Raw genomic sequence first — 13395 nt, forward strand, 5'->3', positions numbered from 1 at the left:
AATAACAACATGCACTAAGAGAATCGAGACAAAATATAAGGGATAAGGGACATTTTACATTTTGTGTCATAGTTTTCAGAAGAATTAATAAGTGACAAAAATAACAGCAGAACAAGCTATGAGATGAGCCCCCTTTCAGACAGAAAAATCTCTGTAAGATATAAGATTGTATACTTTCTTCCATTGGGCAGTGTACAAATCCTTCCTGCAGGAAGTCAAAGCTCTGTGGCTCCTCTGTAAACATTTTGATATCACAGGTTTATGGCAAACCACTCAAGAACCAAGAATAAATAGGTGGGACCAATTTCATAGAGCCGCTTTGTCACAAAAAGTAGCTAAGCACAACAAAATTATTATTTGGGTTTCCAGAAATAGGCTACCTGCAGAAATGCCAGTCCACATGTCCAATTTATGACTGGTATCCTGAAATTTGTTTGAAAATATTTTCTGCTTAAGCACCACTGTCCAATTTGTCCATAGAAATGAATTCAAATGTATGTCATGAAAATACATTGGCACCTCTTTTCCACAGAGTAAACTTGATTATTTTAGGGCATTTCTTGGCAGGCGAAAAGCTAAGTGTGTTTATACAATACACTTAAAATGTAATTGCAATTTCAGAGGAAACTCAAGATTTTAAACGAAGGCAACCTTGTTATGTACCTGCTTTAGAGAATTGTTCTTCACACGCCTCTTACTGCTCTCTTCTCTTATTGTACCTCGATTTTAGATCAAGATATAAAGTCAGTCGATTCCAAACCATTATATCATAGACTCGACCAAGTGTAGCCGGTAGCACCACGGGTATTCCAACTCAATGGTTATACAAAACTTCATCTTGATCTTTTAAAACTGACTCATGACAAAAGTGAGTTTAAATAGAGCATCAAAAGGTATCAGTAACTACGTGTAGACATCTTTATCATGGAGCAGCTTAACCTCTCTGAAGCACCAAACACTATAGAGGAAACACCGGCTGATGGAGAAACAACACTGGGAGATGGCGATGGTTTCGGCAAATTCGTTATAGCTCTATACTGCATGATCAGCGTGGTTGGTATCACTGGTAACTTCCTGGTTGCCATTGTACTCCTCCGTGTGCCGTCCCTGCGGTCTAATACCAGTGATTTCTTAGTGCATCTCTCCATTGTAGATTTCATGGTTTGTGTTCTGGTCATCCCATATTTCCTAGCACCAAAGCCTGACCCTACTACGAATACTGGGTTCTTCGCTGAGGTGTGGTGTAAACTTTTCAAGTCGGAGTTCCCGTTTTGGTTCTTCATATTGACGTCAGTGTTGAGTTTGACCGCGGTCAATTTGGAGCGCTATGTAGCCATCGTCCACCCACACAAATATAAGACTATTTTCGTGAAACAGAACAAGTACATCATGATTGCTGCCTGTTGGGTTTTGGCCGCAGTTTCACAGTCTTTCTCCTTCTTTACGTATGAAGAAGATGCAGTAGTTGGCTGTCATTTCAAAGGCTGGTCCAACAGAGGCGCCCAAGTGGCTTTTGGCTTGTACAGTTTCATATTCAACTTCTTTGCTCCTTTCATTGTGATGTTTTTTGCACAACTAAAAGTTATCTTGATGCTGAACACACAAGTGAAGATGTTAACTGCTCGAGCAGGTTAGTTATTAATGAATGTGTATCGTTACAAAAACAATGACGGATGCTTTGGGTCTTATCTGCAATAATCTCATCAGGTTCCCTGTTGTACTGCTTTAGTTTGAAATAAAATAGGCCGCTCAAAATATTAGAGAAAGGGGTATGGCTTAAATTGCTCATGAACTCGAATATGCTCACTAAAAGAGACAAACAAATGCAAACAAAGCCAAACGCATCAACCCAGAACCAGGATCTTCAAACAAATTAAAAACTTGACAAAAATGCACGGTCAACGAATCAGCCAATAACAACATTTTTAACCCTAAAAATATTAACGTGGAACCATTGGTGAAGACTGTCATATCCAGAAGCCGTTGAAGAATTTTTTGGGAGCTTCGCTCACTAATTTGAAATATGTTTATTTAGGAAATTTTCATCACATTTTTCAGCCTCGATGGGTATCAATCCAAGCGACCAGCGTGAGATGTGGCAGCTCCGAGCCTCCCAAACCCTGGTGAAGACACTCCTGGCCTGTGTCATCACATTCGGTGTGTGCTGGACTCCAAACCGAGTCTGGTTCCTGCTCTTCAACTTCGGCGTTCCAATGACTATAGGTGGCCCTTTCCATCTGCTCACTGTCATCTTAGCGGTTGGTAATTCCTGCGTGAATCCAGTCATTTACACAATGACCAATAAGCCGTTCCGTAAAGGGATCAGGGAGCTGTTTTGTAAGCAGCGGGATTCAAACCAGGTGGCTAACAGTGTGGCCACCGACACTGTGTCTGAGACCATCTCTACGGCCCAATAGAGAAATAGTTTGATGCAATGAATCCTCAGCAGAAACAATGTATGTAACATTTTTGTTTTACAAAGAAAGCACATCGTACCAGACAACTCTGGGAAATCCCAGGGGATTTGGTGAAAACTGTCAGACAATACAGAAACCTTGGACAATCTTATGTTGTTAGTTCACAATCTTATGTTGTTACATGTAGTTCTTAAATTGTTAGTTCACAGTATTCGGATGCGACAACATTCTAAGATTCCATTGCCATTTGTTCACTATTACAGTTCTTAAATTGTTAGCTTTTAAAAAGGCAGTGGACACGATTGGTAATTACTCAAAATAATTGTTATCATAAAACCTTTCTTGATCACGAGTAATGGGGAGAGGTTGATAGTATAAAACGTGAGAAACAGCTCCCTCTGACGTGGCGTAGTTTTCGAGAAAAAAAGTAATTTTCCATGAATTTGATTTTGAGACCTCAGATTTAGAATTTGAGGTCTCGTAATCAAGCATCTGAAAGCACACAACTTTGTGTGACCATGGTGCGACAAGGGTGTTTTTTCTTTCATTAATATCTCGCAACTTCAGCGACCGATTGAGCTAAAATATTCACAGGTTTGTTTGAGACACACCAAGTGTGAAGACTAGTATGACAATTACCAATAGTGTCCAGTGTCTAAAAACAGTCTAATGTGATGTATAACCTGCACCTTTGTGTACATGTGAAGTGACAATATTTTTAAAATCTTGCTAAATGTGGCACACAAACCAAATAAACTCATTTAGCACTGTAAAGAAATGTGAAACACAGCTTTAATCTCAAAGTAGCATGATTACAGAACACCAGTTAATTTCATACACGAAGGTGACATTCCTTTTCAGACAAAATGAAAGGAACAATCAGACAATCAGAAAGTGTCTTGGAATTTTTTTAAGGGTATTTCACTGCAAGCAAGAAACTAATTTGCGCTGAAGGCCTTATGCTTCGGATTCCTGCATTAAACTGTAAACCTTTTAAAAAATAACCTCTGATTTCTGCACAATTAAAGTTGACATGTCTAGAGTTTTTCAAATGGTGGAGTAACTACTAGTTTTAGTTTCCCTCATATAAGATTTCTTAAAGGAACACGTTGCCTTGGATCGGACGAGTTGGTCAAAACAAAAGCATTTGTAACCGTTTTTTATAAAATGCATATGGTTGGAAAGATGTTTTAAAAGTAGAATACAATGATCCACACAAGTTTGCCTCGAAATTGCGTGGTTTTCCTTCTACTGTGCGAACTAACATGGTCGGCCATTTATGGGAGTCAAAATTTTGACCCCCATAAATGGCCGACGTGTTAGTCGACAAGGTAAAAGGAAAACCACGCAATTTCGAGGCATGTTTGTGTGGATCATTGTATTCTACTTTTACAACATCTTTCTACCCATATGCATTTTATAAAAAACGGTTACAAACGCTTTTCAAAGACCAACTCGACCGATCCAAGGCAACGTGTTCCTTTAAACAGTGTTCTTGCTCTTCATTCTTAGGGTATCCGTGTTCTCCCTTAACAAAAATTGGTCCGCTGGCCAAATGCTAGTTAAAACAATTTGACCATACAAAATTCTCTCCCAGTGGTCCAGCTAGCCTAGTTCAGTGTTGAAAAACATCTCTATTTGATATGAGATACATGTATGAACCAGTATAAACCAGGCAGACTAAAGCTTGGTTCATGTTGTTCTTCCAGCGAATACGAATGCGATACGAATGTTGGTGTCACATCGCAACAAATAATTTGCAGCAGTTGAGCTGTGGTAAACTTTTGCAGAACATTCGCTGCGAAAACAGAGTTGTGCATCAAATTCACGCTAAATTTGCTTCGCATTATAATCCCCAGGAAGTATGAACCAGGCTTACAGTTGGTGTACATGTAATGGGTTAACAAGCTGATATTTAACTTTGATTGTGCCATTAAAAAGAGGAAACTGCCTTTACACGAAAATATGCCACTAGTGCATCTAAAAGGAATTAAGAAGAAAAGGGAATCAAAAGATCAGCTGAAAAATTACGAGCTTTGGGCAAACTCTGTATAGAATATGGGGAACAGGGATTATCATGGTTAGAAGTACATACAATGTAGGTGCATGTTGCAGGACGATGAAACTTTACAAAGTTCTTTCAGCACGATTCAAACCTGACTCTGGTAAACTTTTGTTTGCATTTATGAAAATTAATTTGACAACCAAGCAGCTCTTTCCCATCATGTTTTCTAAACTAGAAATTACTAAATTCCCAGATGCTGTCTCTTTCCTTTACAAACAAGAAACCCCATTATCAGATCCAACATTCCAATAAGTATAAGAGAAATTTGTGAAACATTATTTGTGTCGACCTACATTTCCCTTGGAAGCTTTTTACATTTGAGTGGAGTCTGCCAAATGGAATATGTTGATGGATTCACAGACAGTAAGGCTGGAGAATTAATTGGAGTTAATCCATTCAAATGTTAGTCTGAAATTAAATTAGAAAAATACGTATCCTTTTACTTGACATGACTGTCCGTCAGAGTTGTGGGTTTTGTATAAATGACGTCACACCAGAAAGCATGAAAAAGTTGGCATTCAAATAAAACCTGAAATGTAGATCTATGGAATCGAGGTGATGAAGACAACTTTCATGTTGTGGTTTTCGGTCATATAACTACATGTATGGTTATCAGTAACATAAACCCTCCGACTGGTTATAAAAGTGAGCCAACCTGAGGCTATTCACCTTTTATTTCTGTTTTTTTTTTGGGGGGGAGTCATTTCACTTTCGTTCATTCATGCCTCGAAATAACCCACGACGCCCACAGTGATTGCCATAATGCCCTGTGCTTTTGCTGTGGTACCGGTGCCCTTTGGTAGTTCCAACACAAAGTTACATTTTCCTTATAAGAGATGGCTCTTATCAGAGGGACATTGCTGTGGCCCTTCAAGAAGAAAGTTTAAGGCCTGCAAGTTAACAACATGTCTTGAATAACATAGAGGCCACAGAAGCCATTGCTCTCGTCTTGATGCCCCTTCAAAAGTTCCCCGCCAACACTTACATGTAGATGTCCCAATGGAAGTGCCCTGTCATGCCTATGTATAATAAAATTGGCCTTGCCCTCTCAAACACAAAATTCCAAGCCTGCAATGAACTCAGGCCTGCAATCACAGGTAGGCCACGGAGGCCATTGGCCCATGTCTTAGCCTTGGTGCCCCTTCAAAAGTTCCTCCCAGACTTTAAGATTTTGCAATAGCTGTTCTTTGTGCGTAAAACTTGTGCGTGAGCTCAGCGTCCGTGTAGCGTTTTGCGTTATGCAAGGGGTCTGCATGTACATATATATGTGACTGGTATCCTGCTTATTTTTTGCTTAGCAGAAAGGTGTTTTTAAGCATAAATCTCTGCTTAAGCAGCTCAATAAAATTGGGCCCATGTGAACATCGGACCATTAACAACACCCTTAGCAGTCACAAAGCCGCACCTGCCAATTCGGACACGGCTTTTGGATCATCAAAACAACAAGGCTAACAACCTTACACGATGAACTTCCCTCTCTATGTATCGAGGTGTCAGTCAGAAACATACAGTAAGCCTTCAAGCAAGGCACAAACACAAGCAACACCCTCCTCCATTCTGGATCTACCAAGAGACCTGTCCAAACAGGTTCATCAAAAACTTGCCCTAAGATCACAACGAGACCTGGCAGTCCACGGAGACATACCCCTGAGCTATTCAAGGGCAGTCCTGTTTTGAAGCCTCCACGCTTTCTGAAGAAACGGACACTTCACAGTTCCCGTAACTTCCTGCCACAACTTGTTCAGTGCGTAATCTTAGCAGCCCATTCACTTCACTCATCTCTGATTTACACTGTCAATCTACACATTATGGTATGTATTATGCATGGTTCTTCCCCAGAGCTCTTACTGAGTCTCCACAGGGCTGATACAGGCATACACTTGGGGACTCCCGGTAAGAAAAAAGGCAAACTTCAATTCAAGAATAGTTTTGTAAAAGGTGCTTCAAGTTATCTTTTTGAGTCTTTCAATCTAACACTCAGTGAGCAAATAAATCTAACCCACATACTTCAATTTTTCATTTTTTTTTCCTTCTTTTAAAACTTCAATCAAGCCTCATGTACCTGTTCAGGCAAAAATATCCAGAGAGGTGGCTAAAATGAGTGAGGTGGTCACTGTATGTAGCAAGATGGGCCTTGTTGGTCCAACTTGATAGAGCTACATGTAACTAACAGCTTTGTATTTTTAGCTTACTGTGCGAGTGTTCATTTCATAGAGCTGCTAACCTGTAAGCACACAAAAGGGCAAGCTAACCTTCCAGTGCTTACTGAATGGAAATAACTATGTCATATTGCAAAAAATATATCCATTAACAAGATTTGAAAACCCTTCTCAGGTGCCAAAAGATTCGCAAAAAGCCCGTTCACAGCATCGCACATAAGGTCATACATGTATGGCAGCTCCATTTGTTATCACAAATCTAACCCTTGAAATTACTTACTGACATACATACGTTATATACCTTTTTTTTCTATTAAACCAATGTAAGACCCTCAAACAATTTCGGCTACAGCTACCATTGGCAGCAATCGGAAATAGTGTAGCATTCCCATTGAAACGCATTCACTCAAATACCTGTTCGAGCAATTTATTCTTCTATAAGTAAGCACGAACATTTGCTCACCATTAACCAGCTATGAAATTACCCCCTTGTATTCGAATGAGCAAGGAAAACACTGTCAAACAATTGACGAGTGAACAGATCATACTCAATTACCATCTCCACTGACAGACGATAACGGACCTCACTGAATCTCGCTGCGTGTTAACCTGGATATTGACTTTCGGGAGATTTCACCCAGAAAAATCCTCCCCCAAATCCCTCTCAAATAATGTTTTTGATCGTGGTTGATGGTCCATGAAATTGCATCAGATCCCCCCAGGGGTCGAGTTACAATACCTCTTGCTAGGCGCATCTCACAATGCATTAAATACTCAAAGCGTCTTTATATATTGGTGATGTTCGCGTTGCTGACCAACTGTGTCCCTTTGGATGGATTGTTTCTTTGGAGGAGAGATGTGATGGGTTTAGTTTCACATCTGTGGAAGTGATTGTTTTGTCTTGGGGCGATGTGTACAAGGCAGAGGAAAGATGCAATATATTTGGGGCATTTTCTTAGAGTATACATGGTTTCAAAGTGCAGAAAAGCCATGCTGTAATACTTCATTACAATAAGTACATTATGTACGTAGGTGTTCATTGTATAGATATTGTTACAGTACGCCCCAATTTCCTTTCTTCAGTTTAAAGGAACACGTTGCCTTGGATCGGTCGAGTTGGTCTATGAAAAGCGTTCTGTAACCGTTTGTTATAAAATGCATATGGTTAGAAAGATATTGTAAAAGTAGAATACAATGATCTACACACAAATATGCCTCGAAATTGCGTGGATTTCTTTTAACCTCGTCGACTAACACGTTCGGCCATTTATGGGAGTCAAAATTTTGACTCCCATAAATGGCCGACCGTGATAGTTTGTGACGTAAAAAGGAAAACCGTGCAATTTTGAGTGATACTTGTGTGGATCAGTATATTTTACTTTTAAAACATCTTTCTAACCATATGCATTTCATAACAAATGGTTTCAAACGCTTTTAATAGACCAACTCGACCGATCCAAGGCAACGTGTTCCTTTAATGTTGCATACACTTCCTTTTCCCCTTCAAGTTCTTGTTTACCCCAAACCCTATTTTTCGATTAATTCAAAAATCATGAAAAACAACCCCTTCACAATTGAAAATCAACTTTTGGTTCTCATTTCATTGACCTAATCGCACACATTTTCAAAGAAAAGAGAGAGCAACTAACCTCACTACATTTTAAATTATTGATTAGGGTTACATAACAATAACATGTAGCCCAAATTTTCTTTCTTCTTTTTAATGTTACATCTATTTCGTTCCCCCTTCATTTTTACACACCAACCATAATATTTGAGTACCCCAATTTATTTGTTTCTTTTAAACCTAGCCACACACATTTTCTAAGAAAAGGGACGGCAAATAAACGCACACAATTACAAATTATTGACTGAATAATGGCTAAAAACAGGTCAACTTGTTTTGATTTTGATAACGATTCCCTTGAGTTTTCCTTTCCCTTTTTAAAAGGTTGCATACATTTCTTTCTCCCATTGTTTACACCCCAAGTTCTTGTTTACACACCAACCATAATCTTTGATTAAACAAAATTGTTTTCAAATTCATTTCTTTTAAACTTCTGAATGGCTCAATAACAGGTCAACTTGTTTCCTTTTTGAAAACAGAATTCCCACAAGAGTTTTCTCTTCCCTTTAACAGATATTTTGGAACAGAAAGATTTTCATTCTGAAAGAAGGAGGGAGTATAAATCTTTAAAGCCTTGAGGCTAGCTATCATCTTCATCACATCCATGATCCCTTTGGGGCTCAGTTATAGTATGCCCCAATTTCCTTTCTGAGCGCTTTACACACATCAGGCTGCTTCGCAGGCTTTACAAACCCATGGATTCACTTGCAAGACAAGTCAATGCTTTCCAATTCCAGTACGTCTTTTAGAAAAGACATGACAGAATGGCTCGATGACAAAATCCCTTCTGGCTAAAGATGTATCTCATCCAACCCCCACCCCCTTCTACTACATGTAGCTCATCTCAAGTTCCAACTTTTTATGATAAAAATAGTCTTTGCTTTTTACCAAAAAGTCTTCTTCTCGTTTTGATCATCAGACTGACTTTATTTCCAATAGAGTAATACTACAATGTTCGTCATAGGTATGACTTACATCGTAGGACGTGTTGGCAAATCACAAATTGATCATGTACATGTAAGCTCAAAATGTTTACTGGCCCACAATCGTTTCAAACAAGACCAGAACAGTTTAACATGCAAAATGTTTGTAATTGAAAAGGCCCCAAGACATATGCTGCAAGAGAAAATTTAACTCATTTGTCTCTATGGGTACACATCGACACGTAAGTACATGTACACTGCTTTAATCAATAGAATTGACAGGTGTTTATCAGACTCATAGTCAACATTCGAACATAACTTGTTTTTGTCAAATTACACAGTGAGGTTTTATTCATCAACTACAAAACACAAGACGGCCGGACTTGTCCAGTCAAGATTTTACAGGCCTGACAAAAAAAAACCTGGCCTTGGGCTTGTTGTTTAGTGTAAAATTCAATTCCTAAACAGTGATATATTATTCAACCATGCTACGGAACCGTGTAATTTTGTATAATTTTGTTGACTTGCTAAAACATGTTGAGAAAGCACAAACATGTGTGCGAGAGTCTATGGTAGATTGGCAAGTTTTGTTAAATTGGTTCGAGTATTTAGGCCAATACAATGCCTCGAAGAAACCTTTCAGCTGCCGGGTCTCAGAACCAAAATGAAAACAAACTGACGGCAAAGGGGTCATATTTCCACCAAAAGTGCAAGTGATCATCAGGAAGCCTAGCATCTCGTTGGAATGTTTAGGGTGTCGATAAACTCCTCTCTTTAGAGGATGATATCCATATAAACATGCACCCATGTCAGTAATCAGGGACTCACAAAAGCCTTCTGAAAACATCTGCTTGATTGTTCACCCTCCGACACCATCGGAGCAGTTTGATTAAAATTGAATTCTTACACAAAGGTTGGGACGGTGGTGAAAATCAACCACTTCCAGCGTCAACTTTAATCTGCACTTTTGAAAAGGTTTGTGGGTTTACTCGAGGAAACGCATGAGCTTAACAAAATATACTACTAATCAATATGCCATTCAGCCATATATTTGTGGACAAATCATTCAATACTATTGAAAACATTTAGGCTTTCATGTTTTAAGAAAACAGTATACGACTGTTACATGCGTTTTCTGTACACAAAACAGCTTTTAAAACATTTAGGCTTTCACATTTTAAGCACACAGTAAATGACTGTCACATTAGCTGTTAATTTAATTTGCATCAGGAATAAAGAATATTATTTGTGCTTTACCCATGCACCGATTTATGTTATAAAGCACTGTTTACTCAGTATGTACTTTCCCAGAGTCCTGTTAAAAAACAAAATCCACTTATAAGCATGTTACTCAGGTGGGATTCGAACCCAAGACCGTTGCCATTTGAGCAGATGTCAAAACCACTATAGACCACCAAGCTTTCCAAAAAGCTGCAGTAGTACGCATCTAACTACAGAGGATACTACATTAGGATTATTTCTCACTTTAACAAGATCCGACACCAAACACCCAAAGTCATGAAAATGTTGGACTTTGATTATGGTGGTATGCATGATCCCATTCAAAGCATGGTCAGTTTACTAGTGCGGTCTTCAAACCAACAGAATCCAACAAAACATGCTGTTGGATTAAGAAGGGTTGGGGCGAAAACTTGAGTTAATACTATTTACTAAAAAGTATTGTATTTTCTTAACAGGTATTGCCCCTTTCACACAAGAGGAAATAGAAAGGGTCCCTTGCTAGGAAGTAAAATTTTACAAAATGTACCTCTTTTTTTGTACTGTCCACAATCCCTAAGTTGCATCCTGCACCACATACAAAAAATAAACAATAAAAGAAGGTGGGGGCAGGAGTCTTAGGGAATCTTAAAGACAACCCCTTGAGTAAACTCCTCTACAGGTGATGCATTTCCAGTGAACTGGCTGTTGCTCTATTCTCGCATCAATGCTATTCCAAGGGGGTGCTAGTTCACGCCAAACTTGCTCAGAGATAAATTTCCGCATCGGCGGTTCCATCATTTCTCGCATGACATTGCAAACTCATCAGGACGGCAATGAGAAAGCCAATAAAATGATTGGGATCAGAGAGAATAGAAGTGAGAGGGGGAGGGACAAGGGAGGGGGGGGCAACACTGTGAGACGTTGGTGTACTTAGGGACCAGCAGATGGTTCAAGCAGAGGCTCTTCATTGATTTATCCAACTGCAAGAGAATCCTCTACAGACGAACTCCGGAGGGACTTGTGCATGGAATGATGCTACAGTATTCATTGTGATATCCATTCAGTGCAAGGCATACTGGGGTAGCCCTCTACACAGGCAGGCAGTAACAATGCGTAACTCTACACGTCTGAGAATACTGGGCAACAACGATGCATTAAGTATTAACACGTACAAATTACAAGAACAGATTTATTTTAGTATTTACAAATGAAGGACTGGAGTTGTAGAATTTGGATAAAATCTCCATCTACAACAATTAGGCATACATTCTAACCTACAGTATGAAACAATTTATCTAGACGGCCATTACAATGTGAGGAATATACTGATTTGGGATGTCGACCAAAATCAACTGTCATCATGGGCACATTGCCATCTACTCCTAACAGTGGAACACAAATCCTTTCAAATCACACTTTGTACAGTCATGCACAACATTAATAATGTTTCAAAAGTACACATTGCAACATTAAGTAAAATGAGCAGGAAACATTTTGAAAATGAGCTCATACAGTGAACTACAGCGGCCAGATTGTCCCGAATCTCAATGGTCCTTACCTAATTGCGTAGGTTTTCCCTGAAATAATTCTCTGGGGTTTTCTTCCCACATCTAAAACTAAAAACTTCCTTCATTTTCTTCTCTCCATTGGGTTCTTCGCTAGTATAGTAAATAAGTTTGCTTTTCTGAGAGTCCTTGGCTTCACAACCAGAATAAATAAAATGAAATCTCAACAACCTTGATGACTGTGTGAGTTCGACGAAGAATTACGATGAGCCTGGTCAAACGTGGATCAATTTATTCTACGAACCGAGCCCCGATAAAAACCCAAGGACTTGTTTTCCACAATATCAGGAAACCCGGATGAAAAAACAAAATTGACTACTGAATCAAAAGTCACAGACTTCCTACCAAAGAGGCATGACATGGGTGGCTGACTTCAACTCCCTTCACTGATAACAAGGTTAAAACATTTTCTGAGCCGATTAAGCACAAAAAATAGCTAAGCACAACACAATCGTGCTTACCAGATTAAGGTTAACAGCTAAACTACCTAGTCACATAAACAATATGTTACTGGTATCCAGCTTATTTTCTGCTTAGCTGAAAACTGATCAGCAAAATGTTCCCACTTTAAGCAGCTCTATAAAATTGGGTCAAGAACAGAAACGCCGCGGCCCCCAAGTGTAATTAAGAGGCTGATAGTTGAGGAATCCAGTACGTCCGAAACATGTAAAAAGATGAAAGATTTGCATGGCTCTTCTGTCGTTATAATTTCCAGGGTTTTATGGGATAGCCGGCCCCAGGGAATAGATGGATCTAACTTCATATTCACATCAGAGACTCTTCCTCACTTCAGATATTCAAAGAACTACTCCATCCTCTTTTCAATTCTGTTTAGTTTCGGCTATAGGTTCTACATTGTAGCTTTGCTGTGAAGCACTTTGTGGTCTTGTTAAAAGCACTATACCATGACAAGACCAGTTCTCAAAGGAACATATATTAATCTACCCAGAAAATAGATATGATGGTATTATTACAATCAGATTTACATTGATACCTCACCATGTAATGCCTCAAATCCCATCAAAACCCCTTTTTATTTTTGTATAAACAAAATATTTGTTGCTTTTTGACAGACAAGAGAAACATACTCTGTATACTTAAAACTTTTTGTTGCTAAGACATAAAATCTCTCACTCGGGAAAACTAACATTAAATCCAGTGAAAAATGTGCTCTACCACACGAGGGCGACATTTGATAGATAAACTGTGTTTTCCCAACACATTTTTCCCAAGTAATTAATTACATGTATCCCTGCTTTGGATTAGGGTTGAGCAAGACAAATTGGAATATCCAGTTTTCATTTGACCCTAGAAAAAATGCATCAGGAGTGAAATGAACTATCAAGTATTTATTATAGACTCACAAATAAAACCATTTCAAATGCCATGCTTTATATGTATTTCTCATAAGAGCTTTC

At 38.9% G+C, this 13395-nt stretch overlaps 1 protein-coding gene across 2 annotated transcripts in view; it reads right to left on the reverse strand.

The window, feature by feature from the left end:
* LOC139941880 (protein sel-1 homolog 1-like) overlaps positions 1–13395 on the reverse strand; it is a 65293-nt gene that overhangs the window by 34067 nt on the left and 17831 nt on the right. The gene's annotated exons all lie outside the window — the stretch shown is intronic.

The sequence above is a fragment of the Asterias amurensis genome, chromosome 1 (genome assembly GCF_032118995.1).
Source record: "Asterias amurensis chromosome 1, ASM3211899v1".
Classification (NCBI taxonomy): Eukaryota; Metazoa; Echinodermata; class Asteroidea; order Forcipulatida; family Asteriidae; genus Asterias; species Asterias amurensis.